A 14505-nucleotide genomic window follows, 5' to 3' on the forward strand; every position below is an offset into this window, starting at 1 on the left:
TACACATTGATATGTGTTTGCACAGGGCAGACATGTGAGAACATGGTCATAAGTAACATACTAAGCAGACATAGAGGCTGGCAGGCATTGCTATGAAAATTTAATTGGTGTCACTGCAGTGTAATTAATAATTCAATGGTTCCATATTAACAGCTTCTTATGAAAATAATTGGCTCCATTTTCTATTGGTTCTGCCGTGTGTCTCTTTTCATCCCTAACATCCTGTTCTATCCTTGGGGGCTATATGACAAAGAAATAGAGGCAGCTAATTGGGGGTTGGAGGCAAGGTCCAACCAAGAAGCATGTGGTCACAGTGAGATTTATTCTAAAGAGTTGGATCTAAGACCAGATGACAAGCTTACTACGTGAAAAAATTCTCATCCATTAGAATTGTTTGATACTTGCAACAGAAGACTTTGAAACATTTATAGAAAAGAGTTTTTTTTTTTTGGAGAAGATCAAAGGAATTGGCTATTTATTGATTATTTACTTATTCTTCAAAAATTTATTTTGGAGACCAGGTTTTGCTACCATCCCTGCTGGCCTAGAACTCACTGTGTTGGTCAGGTTAACCTCAAATTAAGGGCACATCTGACCCTTGTTTTCTTCATGCTGGGATTATAGGTGTGAGCCACTATGCATTAGTTGAACTTGAACAAAACCAATGAACACAGCATTGCAGACAGTAGGAGGAAAAAAGTGGGAGAGGTGGAGGGAGAAGGAGAGCAAGAGAAGGCACTAACTGTTCTGTCGATTGCTCCCTTATGGGTCTTCATAAGAAGGAAGAAGTCCATGTGCAGGAACACTTTGAGCATCTCTACAGACTTGGATTGCCTGACTCTCCAGAACTTGATGGCTTCCACTGGCCTTTCACTGAACTGTAGTGTTGGATGTTAAGTATATCTGTGCTCTCAGGCTGTAGGGTATTTAGCATAATCACACCAGAAAACATTACTTATACTTTTTGGAGATAAATATTTATGATCCATGGCTGTTTCAAACCAACTATGTAGATTCCACATATATGTGTGTCAAGGGTGGGTTCCTGTGCATTCACCATCCTTATTGGTTAGGAACTGACAGGACGTGGGCTGGGTTTCTGCAGTATTTTTAGTTGGCTGTACTCATCTTGGAAAAGGACTGTAGACAAAATACCTTTGAGTTACTGGATATTCATTTCTCTGTTCCACAGGCTTTATCCTTATATGGTGATAGAGCTGAGTATAAAACCATTAACTTAAGCTTTCCTTTTTTGACTTTCTTAGATAGATACATCCTTTAACTCTTTCCTTGTCTTGTTGATTTTGAGAAATGTGCTCTTTAAATGAGGGTGCTTTTTAATATTTAATTTCAGTAGTTTTAAACAATCTTTGACAATTTTGTACCCGCACATAATAAATCTTGGTGATCTTTACTCCACTCTTACCCTCTCTCATCCCCACTTTTTCTGCTGAAATTGTTCTTCTCAAACAAGTTTCTTCTTTGAGACTGAGTTTAATTAGAGTGGTTTGCATGACAAGGGCTTGTTTATGGGTGCATGGACAACTGATACGTGGCTATACTACTGAAGAGAAAAAACATCTTTCCCCAGCACTCATCACCCAATAACAAGTTCTCAGGGAGGAGTGGTCCATTCTACAAGCCATGATGAAATTTTAATAGTTTTAACTAGTGTAAATTTAAAATTTGATTTTTCCATTCTTGTTTTATCAAGCCCTTTTCTTTGATTCTACAAATGTGTGTAGCCATAACGCAGATTCATGTTTTCTTTTACTTTTAGACACTTTCCCTTTCTATTTTAATTAGCATGAGTGTGCATATGTTAATAGTTGGACTAGCTCTGCCCCTCCCTGTTCTACAGACAGCCACATCTTCTCGTGCAGTGCCAGCCTCCCTCGTCTCTTAGACAAGATGGTGAAGGTCGGTGTAAATGGATTTGGTCATATTGGGCGCCTGGTTACCAGGGCTGCCTTCTGCTCAGGATCTGGCAAAGTGGAGATTGTTGCCATCAATAACCCCTTCATTGACCTCAACTACATGGTCTACATGTTCCAGTATGACGCTACCCATGACAAATTCAATGCACAGTCAAGGCTGAGAATGGGAAGCTTGTCATCAATGGGAAGCCTATTATCATCTTTCAGGAGCGAGATCCTACTAACATCAAATGGGGAGATGCTGGTGCTGAATATGTTGTGGAGTCTACTGGTGTCTTCACCACCATGGAGAAAGTCAGGGCCCACTTGAAGGGTGGGGCCAAAAGGGTCATCATCTCTGCCCCTTCGCCAATGTCCCTATGTTTGTGATGGGTGTAAACCATAAAAAGTATGAGAACTCCCTCAAGATTGTCAGCAATGCATCCTGTACCACCAACTGCTTATGTCTCCTGGCTAAGGTCATCCATGACAACTTTGGCATCGTGGAAGGGCTCATGACCACAGTTTATGCCATCACTGCCACTCAGAAGACTGTGGATGGCCCTTCTGGAAAGCTGTAGCGTGATGGCCGTGGGCGTGGGGCAGCCCATAACATCATCCCTGTATTCACTGGTGCTGCCAAGGCTGTGGGCAAGGTCATCCCAGAGCTGAATGGGAAACTCACTGGCATGGCCTTCCATGATCCTACCCCCCAATGTATCTTCTGTGGATCTGACATGCTACCTGGAGAAGCCTGCCAAGTATAATAACATCAAGAAGGTGGTGAAGCAGGCAGCCAAGGGTCCACTAAGGTGCATCCTGGGCTATACTGAGAACCAGGTTGTCTCCTACGACTTCAACAGCAACTCCCACTCTTCCACCTTGGATGCCGGAGCTGGCATGACAACTTTGTGAAGCTCATTTCCTGGTATGACAATGAATATGGCTACAGCAACAGGGTGGTGGACCTCATGGCCTACATGGCCTCTAAGGAGTAAGAAATCCTAGACTACCCACCCCCCAGAAAGGATACTGAGAGCAAGAGAGAGGCCCTAATTTGCTGAGGAATTCCATCTCAACTCAACCCCCAACACTGAATATCTCCCTCACAATTTTCATCCCAGACCCCCATAATAATAGGGGCTTAGGGAGCCCACCGTACTCTCTTGAATACCATCAACAAAGTTCCACTGCACCCACCCAAAAATAGTTGGAAAGTTTACTGGCATGGCAGTTGAAATATGAGCTGTTATTGCATTGTCTTCTCAGAGGTCCCATCAACTTTATGCTGATAGTCAATTTCTCATTCCAACTAATTCCTCTCTAACTTTTGTTTAGTATTTTAATTCTGACTGTTGTTTTCTTCAATGCTCTCATTAAAATTATGAACCCTCCTTATAATGGGACTTTAGGCTATGATATTATCTTCCTCTATTTTTTTCCTGAGAAATACTTAATTGTTTGCTTGTTTTTTTCCTTCTCTTACTTATAATTTTGAATCTTGGTACTTTGGCTTTTCTGAACTTATGACAATCACTGGTTCATTTGGTTCACAATTTTGTTTTGTCTCTATGATCATTAATTTCATTATTTGGGAGGAAAAATTTCCACTGAAGTTCTTGTTCTCTTGTGATAGTGTGAGAATGTTGTCTAGGAGAAAATCACATAAATGCATATCCTTGGTATGACTGATTTAGAAGAGAGGGTAGTTTCCCACACATCTATTTCAATGTCAGCATCCCTGGAAAATAGATGATTTCAGTTTATTAAATTGACAACATGAAGCTGGGCCCCTCATATTCTTCAGCAATAAAGAGAATGCCGCACAGATAAACCTATGGGCTGCAACTGAGATTCTCTTGTCCCAGGTATATCTAACTTTGCATCAAGCTGACAAAAACACACCATAAGGCTTCTTTTATATCTATATACTAAAACTTGGTATTTGCATTTGAACTAGAAGAGACCAGATTAGATCAAAGAGAGAAAACTCATCACTGCTATGTGTGTGGTGATTTTCCTGTTAGTTCATGTGAATATTCTTCGTTCCATTTTTAATAGATGTTAAGGATGTTTCCCAAAATACAAAAGAGAACCTTTCTCTGTCTTTTAAGGCATTCAAGATGCAATTGTAAAAATTTTTTGACCATTATACTATGGTTATATAAGATATTTCATCGCTTTTATAAAATAGAAGTAATTAGGAATAAAGAACCATGCTTACACTTCAAAAATAATACAGATTAAAAAAAAAAGTTAAAGACACTATCTTTGCATTTCTATAGAGAGAGAGGGTGAAATGTAGGAGACAGGATATGGCATATGTAGTAAAATGCTAACATTTGGGGAAGAGCCTGCACCAAACTTTATGTAAGTCTGAAAGAGTCAAAATAGAACATCTATAAAAAGGAAATGGAACTTCTTGATATTAACAAGTAGCAACTCACTTAATGCTATCAACTATAAAGCCATATAATACAATTAAATGAAGAAACGAGATGTGGGCTGAGGAGTAGCGAAAGCATAACAGACTCAAGCAACCACAGCATGTAGACTCGAAAATGATAATTTTAGGAGCAATACCCACAGGAGAAACCAATCAGATAAACAAGACCTTCATTGGTCTGTGAACATCAAGGCTGGTGAAATGTCAAAAGTCTAGTCGTGGTACAGTATGCAGTAGGAAAAAAAAATCACAGAATCACTTCTGTGACATTCTTAGCAAAAGCCTCTGCTCTGGGTCTAACGGTAATGACATATCAAGAAATCCCAATGAAAGAGCATTCTAAATGTTCAAGAGTCAAGGTCAAAGAAAGACTGAGAACAGCTTAGACTGACTACAGTCTAAGAACGCCACACCCAAGTACAATCCCTGACGATCTCCCCGTTTAGAAAGGACATTGTAAACAAGTAGCCAGACTTGGGATGGATCTGAGGGTTGAATGACAGCTGCATGGGGCTAGCTTCTTGAGTATGACTGTGCTCCAGTTATGTAGAGTGCTTCACCTTGTAGGGAAAACACAGTAATCCGATGAGGATGGACTTCAGTAAGGTACATTGGTAGAACTTGTACTCTTACCTAACATTAAGACTGTTTACAAAGAGTCGAGGAAAGAGTAAACAAAGAAACAGTGAAGGAGAAGCCATGGGCAAATGGTTTCCATGAGGCGGCAACAATAAATTACCAAAGCCTCTGCACAGGGGCTGAAGGTGCAGGTATCTGTAAAGTACAGTTAGAAATGACAGGTTTAAGGGGCAAGGTGACATAGCCTAAAGGTACCATAGGAATTATAATATGCAAGAACATTAACGGTGGCTACAGTACCAAGCTGTCAAAATGATACCTAAGCCTTCAAGTCTCTTTTGGTACACACTGACACATGCCTGCCACTTTAGAACGTCTGGAGGCTGGAGGATTGTAAGTTCATGAAATTTCATCTGAAAAAGTTAAATCTAATATTAGGCTCCCATGATGATGACATTTGGAAAACACAAGCAAGCCATTACCCAAGCAGTATGTCTTTGACTCTTTTTGACAATCTATGTTCTGATGTTACTCTTCTGTTGTTTAATCAGTTTGTATGTGCAAGGCTCCTGATGGTGATCTCTATTTTTAAAATCCACCCAAGAGTTGCTTTAAATGCATAGAAAGCTTGAAATAGTATGTATGTGACCTTTTACCATACTTATCTGTGAAAATATTGTCCTTTTTCAATAATGTCTTCATGTCTGTTCTCGTTGGTTTCTGTTGCTATGATAAAAACAACTCAGGGAGGAGTTTATTTAGCTCACACTTCACCACTGAATGGACTCAGAGCAGGAGTTCAAGGCAGGAACATAGAGGTAGGCCACAGAAGAACACAGATGGCTGCCCCTTTCTCCATCTTCCTTGTGGGCTCAGGCTTGGCTGTCATTTTTGTATAGTTCGGGGTCACCTACCTTGGTACAGTGCTGCCCATAGTGGGGGGCCACCTACATGAATACATAGTCAAGACTATCCCCTACAGACATAGGTATGATGGAACCTGAGCTAGGTACTTCCTCAAACAAGGCTTTTTCAAGTCATTCAAGGCTGTGTCAAGGTGACAGTTTATGTTAACCAGGACAATGTCCTAATTTAGTAAGAACAGATTTCCAAATTAACATCAAACAAGTGTCTTTGGATTCCTTGCTTTTCTTTTGTGTTTCTATTTTCTTTCCAAGGGGTAGGCTTCAGGCTGAATTGTCATCAGATCCCTGGGTGAAGTTCTCTCTGACTCTGAGGTCAAGTGAGCAGCTGCTCAAAGTTTAGAGAATGTTGGTTCTCTAAACCTGATTCACAACTTTGATCTCATCGCCTGCTGTGCTAGAGTCTCAGCTGACCAGTTGTCCTCCAATGCTATGTGGCCATGACTGGACAGACAGCCTGTTCAGGGGCATGTTCAGGGAGATGTAGATGTTGAGACCCATGGTGCTCCTGTTACAGGTGAAGCACAGAGGCTCTCCCAGCTGTCTGTAGTGTGGTATTGCCTGGAGATGGCAGATGTCACCCTTCAGTTCTGGCCCTTAAAAAGTTGACTCTCTTCAAAGCTAAATAATTTTTTTTTTGTTTTGTACTATGTGAAATTTCCTCTAGTTGACACCTTGCATCCAAGAACAAAGAAATACTCACCAGTCTCTGACTTTGTAGTGCATTTTAGAGCTCTGGAGGAATGATGTGGTCAAGATACATTTGTCCAATGAACTGGTCCAAGGTGACCCTTCTAGTCTACAGGCCCTCCTAGAGTCATTCTATGAAGGCGTTTGGATAAGGCTGATGGATACAGAGTTAAGATCGTAGCACGAATCTCAACAAGTATGGGGGAATTGCAGAAAGTTGGCTAACAGAACTGTCTAATTAGAAACTGTATAATTGCCAAGCTACAAGCTAAGAGAACTCCCAACATAATTGTGGAGGCCTTTTCTTTATGATCCTACATTTAGTTATTAATTAAGAGATACCCATAATACTTATCTACCTCCTTACTAGCTATCACCCTGGTTTCTCTCTTTTGAGGCAGAGAGATGCGATCTAGTTTGATAATGTTTGTGATCAATTTTTTATATTGTTCACTATTGTAAGATTATATTACACTATTATTTTGCATAATTATTATTGCAAAAATAATTTCTCGTTAGGCTCCTTGGGTTTCAGTAAGTGAAAAATGTTCACAGATTTAAGGATGTAAACAACACACAGGTTTCAGGAAGTTTCTGAATCTTACAAAATTCAAGAAGACCTCGAAGGTTATACCAGCCATATATTACTAGTTGTAAGAGGCTCTCTAGCCAGCCAAACATCACTCACGAGTCATCACACATGATGGTGTGGGTGTTTCAATGATGTCACAGCCTTTGAGTCATGCTCCTGAAAATAACATTAATAAGCTCACTGGTTCACCAAGCTAAGCTTGAGAGGAATCAAGTTTTTGTTCTATTGTTTGTCCCTTATCTTGGTGAGTAGACATTTGCTCACGTCCCACTGCTTCCTGACCTCAGTTAATATTCTTTTTTCAGAGCTGGGAATCAAACACAGAAACTTACTTGTGCATGCTAAACAAATGCTCACATACAACATCCTTCAACTCTTGATAAATGACTTGGGAGGTAGGTGCAATACTGGACCTAGAAATCATATAAAATTGTGGTGTTATCTTCTCCAGTTTCTCTGTTATTTGTAAGTAGTGGCAAACACAATGTTCCTAACACTTTTTTTAAAAAGGCAGTGTTACATATTAGGAGACACTTAACTGAGCAAAGACCCAGTAACTTCTTGGCTTGTTCTTCTGTTTTATTTGTATGTGCAAGAACAAAAGGGTCAGGATGGGGAGAGAAGGAAGGACGGGGAGGGTAAGAGAACTGGGAGTGGAAGGAAGAGGGAATCTAGGTTTATAAGCTTTCCACTGAGAAACGGAGCATGGCCTTCTGTTTTCCTCATCTCAAGAGCTGCCACACAAGCTGCTATAGCCACGCTTCCACTCCTGCGAGAGAGAAGCCCATTAGACTCCGTATCTCTGCTTTCTTCTTGACTATACTGCAAGAGCTTTTAAAACTCTTCAAGGGCTGTGGCTGCTCAGAAGGCTCTTTAATGGGACCCAACCCAGCTGTGTGATACTACTTTGTTCAATTTACTCAGAAAATCGTGGTGTGGCTGTGTTTTCTTTTTCCCCCTTTTCCTTATCTTCCCCAAATGCAGGGCGCGGGGGGGGGGGGGGCGGGGAGGGACAAATATGATAGCAGTATAAGATTAACAGATATGGAAAAGAAAGACCGAATTCATGAATCATGAATCCTTTTGTTTTCTAGATGGCGTCACTCAGGGTATTTTTAAATAAAGTGGCCTTCGTGAAGTGAGAAGGGCAAGGGACTCACAGCTGTCCATCAATCCGGTGACTCCACCCACATTGTCACGGTTCGTATAACTTTCACGACTATCATTCTTGGATGATGTTTGCCTTTAAAAAGACTTAGCTGGAAAAATAACCAGAAGGTGAAACCAGTCCAATTAAATACACAAAAGCACCATCTTGGCTGTGCTTTTGATGCGGGGAGTGACAAACTCTGAAACACGAGGGTGTGCGCACCGGGGGAAAGCTGGACTTTGAGCTTAAGGGCTAGCCTGGCCTGTGTGCTGCTTGGGCATGAACCTAACCCTGCTTTATTCGCTCCTTTGATTAGCAGTCCTAGCGGGGTTGACTGCGCAGGTGCCTTGCGGTCCTCGATGCACTTTTCCCCTTGCTTCTTGGATGACGGCTCTACTCGTTGTTTTAGTGCCGCACAGTGAATGTTCAGAGGAGAGTTTTGCTGTCTTCATTTGTGAAATGGGGAGGGTGGGACGCTTCCTCCTCCGAGGTGAACGGCAGGAGGAATTTTTCTTGATCCCCTTCCAGGGCTGTGAATGTTTGCAGCCCAGGCAAACACCAGCTCTTTCTTGTGGGGTGTAACGTCCGCAGCATAGGCTGTTGTTGGCTACAGCATCTCATCTGCTGCCCAAAGACATTCGTGCACTAACTTCTCCACACTTGGACTTAGTATTCCTTTTGCAATGTCCTGAAGGATTTTATGTTCCTTACCTTGATTTGAAAATACATTATAAAAACACTTGTTCCTTTTAAGTATTCTATAATTCTGGACGTTCGAAAGCATTTATTTTCATATCAACTCTAAGACCCGTATCGACCAGTATTGAGCTGCAGTTCTGACAGTTGGGACCGGTGTGAATTTTGATGTGGCTTTGGGTGTATCTCTATATGTTAGTAGGCCTTCATGCAAACAACTACAATGTTAAGTATTGGTAGCTACACAACCCCAGCTCAAATTGGCAGTCAGACTTTCTACCCAGATTTTCATGGATGCTTTCTCTATGCAGCCTTTTGGGAGAATCTTTCCTTTCTGATGAATGCCTCCAGCTTCAGGTCATGCATCTGTGAGAAAACAAGCAAGCCAGATAGTCTGTTATTATCCACACCGTCGGAACCTCAATGAAAGGCATGGCAGCCTGAAATTACCGATCTGTTTGGTGTGCGTGGTACGTGTATTTTTAACACGGGTTCTTTATTTCCTGCTATCAGTAAGCTCCGTGACTAATATTCTGTTTGATGCTGCAAACAGAGAAAGAAGAGTGGGGATTAATGCAAACCAAGAGGGTAAAGAGTCATTCATGAATCCAAGGACTGCAAGATGCTATGTGACTTGTATAGGGTATCACTGGTATTTCGAGGCATATCTTTAATGCTGGTATTGGGATTAGCTCTGCTCTATTTAGATCAGGAGCCCCCTTCTCGCCCCCCCACAGATGTCTCCAGACTATAGATTCAGTGCCTTGTTATATCTTCATTCACTCTTTGTTTGGGCTGGCTGAACCAATGATGGGGGAAAGAGTATCTTATGAAGCTAAACCTTAAAATATTATAACCTCGTATGTACATTATCCCAAATCTCTGAGTGTACAACAGAAGTGGGCTGATTAGCTGAAAATTCTATTGCAAATGCAAGTTGGTATTTAGCATTGGCAGACTGCCTCCCATAGGTGTGAGATGCTCGGTGGAGGGCTCAGTCCTCACAACACCTGCAGTTTTGAAGGGTACTCATCAGAAGGAAGAGTAAGAACGTGGTGCTTCAAGCTTCTCCTTCAAACAAAGGAGAAGAGTGTGCAAAGAGCAGTTAGTGCTACTCAAGGTGCTTGGAAAGGACTGAGTGTCTGAGCTACAGCATTGGGGGGTGAAGCACTGTGTTGAAATCAGACTCAAGGTGAGATCACAGTGGGCCTCAGTTTGTCTTCTCAAGTTGGGACAGACAAGCTTCTTGAGAAGAAACAACTAGGTGGTCATTTGGTTTTGTGGCCTATATGATATCAGCTGTAGTTACTCAAAAGAAGCCACTGAGATATGTAGTTGAATAGGTGCAATTGTGTTTCAATAAATCTTTGTTTATTATCGGCCCCAAATGACTCATGTATGTTCTGCAGAAAATTGTTTACTAGCATCTAGCCAAGAAAATAGTGAAACACTAATGTTTATAGGCTAATGGAGGAGAGGACAAATATAGTTCTTCCAAAAGGTCATCCTCATTAGGTATGAAGCTGATCAGTAATAGAGGGAGATAAATTTTTTTCCCATGGTGTCAAGAGTAACTCTACTGGCACAATGTTCACAGCCATTGTTCTCTTAATAGATCCACGATAAGTGACTACTTTGCCTGGGAAGACTGTCTCAGGCCAATTATTCAGATTTGTAGATTCTAGAGCTTCTTTTCACTTGTTTAAATTTTATATACGGTCAACCCATTTAAAACTGCTGCAGGAAATTTATTCTGGAACTTTGAGACAGGAATAGTCATTGCTTCTGATCTTTCATAGATGGTATGATGAGCTCAGTAGAATGCAGACAAAACCAGACTGCCTGTCTGGATGGGGCCTTAATTCTGCTCTGATCAGCTGTGCATTCTTAGCTATACATCCTTTTCTGGGCAGCCTTAGCCTTATGTGGGCATTCTTAGTTATTCTTATACCTGTAGACAGGCGTCATTAGCCATGCATCTTTACCAGGGCACTCTTACCTGGGTATCCTTAGTCAGGCACCTTTAGCCTGGCATCTTTGGCCAGACATCCTTAGCTGGGCATTCTCAGCTGACCATCCTTTGCTGTGCACCTCCAGCCAGGTATCTTTAACTGGGGAACCTTAGACTCATTGCTCAGCCTTTTCCAGTTGAGATTTCTCTCAATGAAAATTGAATGTCAAAGAGTCTTACTCTACATAGGGTTATCTGAATAGATCATGAATTGGTTTGCAAGGTTTTTTTGGGGAAGGATTGCCTGTTGTCTGTTCTCCAATAAGAAAAGAGGCAGTATTGAAAGACAGAAAGGACTTGGGACCTAGGGAAGTCATTGTACAGTGTTAGTGAACTATTCCTGGTGCCATTTGACATGACCTCCTGTCTCTCTGTTGCAGGATCGCACTGAGATGATCAGTCACTTTTTTCCCCTCTTAAACAAACACTGCTGAGATTCTTAAAGACAAAGCACAGAAACTGTTGGGTACAGTGGCTGACACAAATGTGGCTCTTGGCAAGATGCAGTTGTTCTATTTTGAGCAAACCCTCAAACATCAACATTATGTCTTTACTTTGACACATGCCACAGCTGACAATGTCCATTTTGTAAAAGATGTCAACATTTTATTTCCTGTTTTCACTCTTCTGTAAGCCACATCCCTCAGTTGTGTGCCACAGTTGAGTTGATGATCCTTATGATGGTGGTGGTGGTGATAATGGTGGTGGTGGTGATAATGGTGGTGGTGGTGATAATGGTGGTGGTGGTGAAAGCAATGTTGATTCCTTCTGGAGCTCTTTCTGTGATGAGGTACATTTCCTGTGTAGGCTAATGGAGCTAACTTTGTTTGGACTTCAGGTTCTGAGGCAGTTTCAAATTCTTGATTTATGGGTTCATTTTTGGATCATGGCAGCCTCCCTGCTGAAAGCCTCATAGTTTCCCTTCAATAAGGCAGGCCGGATGAGATCACAGCTGAGGAAGCCTGGTGGTGTGTACTGTGTTATTTCTCTCCTATTGCTTTGCCTACACCCTTCCATCACGCTTACATTTGGACCTGAAAATAATTGGTTGAAGCTGCTCCCCACTTTTAACCTTTTATCCAAGTTTGACAGTACATCACCCCAAATAACATGGACTATAAATGGCTTGAACCTAATGAATACTCTTTGTGGACAAGCCGTCCATTTTCCTCCTTCTTTTCTTGAGAGGGAAATTACCATCTCCCAAGCCTCTATTTCCAATTCTATAGAATGTGGGTGCTAATTTGAAAGCCGCCTCATAAAATGGAAGCAAACAGGCTAATTAGAAATATTTATGGGCCTGTTAGTGAATATATGCCTAATTGAAATAATGAGGCACTCCCTAAAGGGAAGCAAAGTGCCTGTAGTTGTTGCAATAATTAGCCTGCATTGTTTCATTGAAATAGGGTAAAACTCTTTGTGTCCTGACCAGTTCCATTTTTACTTGGCCAGGTCAAGATGTCCCCAGAAGGACTCATTAGAAGTTTTATTACTTAATTTTTTGACTTAAAAAAAATCAAAGCCAACTTGGATATTTTGTGCTTCTTTCAGATAATTACTCCAACAGTGTGCGTTGACTCTTTCGATATGAATCTCAATCTCTGAGTAACAAGTTTTTATTATTTCTAAGTAATTTCTCTAAGTTTCCTGTTTTTTTTTAAATCAAAATTACGTGTACTTGGTTAGAAGAGCTGTATGTTTCTGTAGTTTATTTTTGTACAAGGAGTAGAGCCATGCTGCCCTGGGATCTTCTTTGTCTCAACAGATTGTATTTCATGTTTATTTGTATGATTGCATTTGACAGCCACTGTATTTTTCATGCTTTTATTTTAAATGTTATTTTTAATCTCTATGCTTTAGAAGATGAGAATTTAGTTTTCTTTTATACACACGGCAGTATGAGGGCTGTTGCATAGAGGAGGGCATCCTTTCTACCTCCCTTCCTCCATAAAGTTATTTTTAAAATACTTTAAATGTTATTTTAAGTTATGTTTGCGAATTGTGTGTGTGTTGTTATATGCACATGAGTGCAGGTGTCTGTGGAGGTCACTAGAAGGTTCTAGACCCTTGCTTACCTTATGTTTTCACAGAGTGGATTAGTGCTGTGCTTTTCTGATGCTTTGATACTAAAAAGCATGTCAGGACTAACCAGCTTAGAGCAAAACAGAATTCTTTATTTCATTAAAGATTTTTTTAATATAGGCTTACGAATCAGGGTTAACAAAGGGAGAGCTATTTAGAGGAAGATAAGACACACCCAAATGGAGTTATGTGCTTCCAAGGATAAGCTGGGGAATATAAGACATACTCAAGGATGGGGGTATAGTCCTTGTGGGAGAATAGACAATGAACTTAATGTCTTAGCATAAGCCGACTCTCAGTGACCTGCGGGCTACATCTCACCAGGTTACTGAGGAACTATTTTTAGCGTTTCTTCTTCTCCTGATAAGAGAGTTGCACGGGATAGCCCTGGAAGTGCCTTGGCTAGAGTGACATCTGATGAGGGACAAACAGAAGTCACTATGGCTGGACAAGGACTGCAGTGCATATCCTTTGCCCTAACTAGTATTTCTGGTAAACTTTCTAGAAAACAGCAGGTTTATGGCTGGGAAGGGAAGGGACTTGACTAGTTGTTGAGGAAATTCTTCCCCTCCCCTGGTAAGTATGGCTAGGTGAGGGGCTTCTTATTAGGTTTTTTAATATTACTTCCCTTTTTATCCTGCCTAAATGCAACCAGATTTTCCTCATAGAGAAGAACTGATGGAAAATTTCATTGTATGCTTACAAAAACAAAACAAACAAATGAAAAACCAAAAATCCCCAAACCAGTCTGAGTATATATACTCAGGCTTTATTCTTTCTTGAGGTCCTACTAACAACTCAACTGGATACTTCCTCAGCTTCAGATGTCAACATAGAAATACAGTTCTCACTCCTAGAGGGATAATAAGCAGCTTTTGTTTTTCTGGACCTAAAAATAGTTTAGGGTGGACTGTGCACCAGATTTAGTGTCAATACCACAGAACTTTGGTTTGCTGAATCAAGGTCCAAGTCCGTGGGAACTCCCCAGGATAGGGAGAGTGGCAGTGTGGAGCAGTGTCTCTGCCTCCTCACCGCTGACATGTTACTGGGCTTGTCCAGGAAAGATACATTTCCCTAGGCAGATAACAACCTGTTGTCTCCATAGAGAGCCCTGGTTGAAGAGAGATTTTACAGAACAAACCTAATCTACTGTGTGGGAAGTTCGGGGTGAAGGGAAAGGTCTATCTAAATCAAGCCCTACAAGGTCAGAGTTATGCCCCTGTGTAAAGAGGGCAGCCATTGGAAGCAATACTATCTCGTTCTCAGAACATGGGGAGTAAGGCTTCTCTGGACGCCCTTGGGTGCCCTTGAGATCTGAAGATGCTACAGGGCCCTCAGCAAAGCCCCACTCAAGTGACTACCAGGTGATTCTTGACTGTGGCAAGAAAGACTTAGCTTTGCAAGATAGGGGTTTTCTTTC

The 14505-nt window shown here is 41.3% G+C and overlaps 1 pseudogene across 1 annotated transcript; it reads left to right on the forward strand.

Annotated features, from left to right (window-relative positions):
• Positions 1 to 1911: 1911 nt before the first annotated feature.
• LOC308422078 (glyceraldehyde-3-phosphate dehydrogenase-like) lies at positions 1912 to 2914 on the forward strand (annotated as a pseudogene). The gene has a single exon. The product of its transcript is annotated as a glyceraldehyde-3-phosphate dehydrogenase-like (transcript).
• The last annotated feature ends 11591 nt before the right edge of the window (positions 2915 to 14505 follow it).

Source organism: Micromys minutus (assembly GCF_963924665.1).
Source record: "Micromys minutus genome assembly, chromosome: 6".
Taxonomy (NCBI): Eukaryota; Metazoa; Chordata; class Mammalia; order Rodentia; family Muridae; genus Micromys; species Micromys minutus.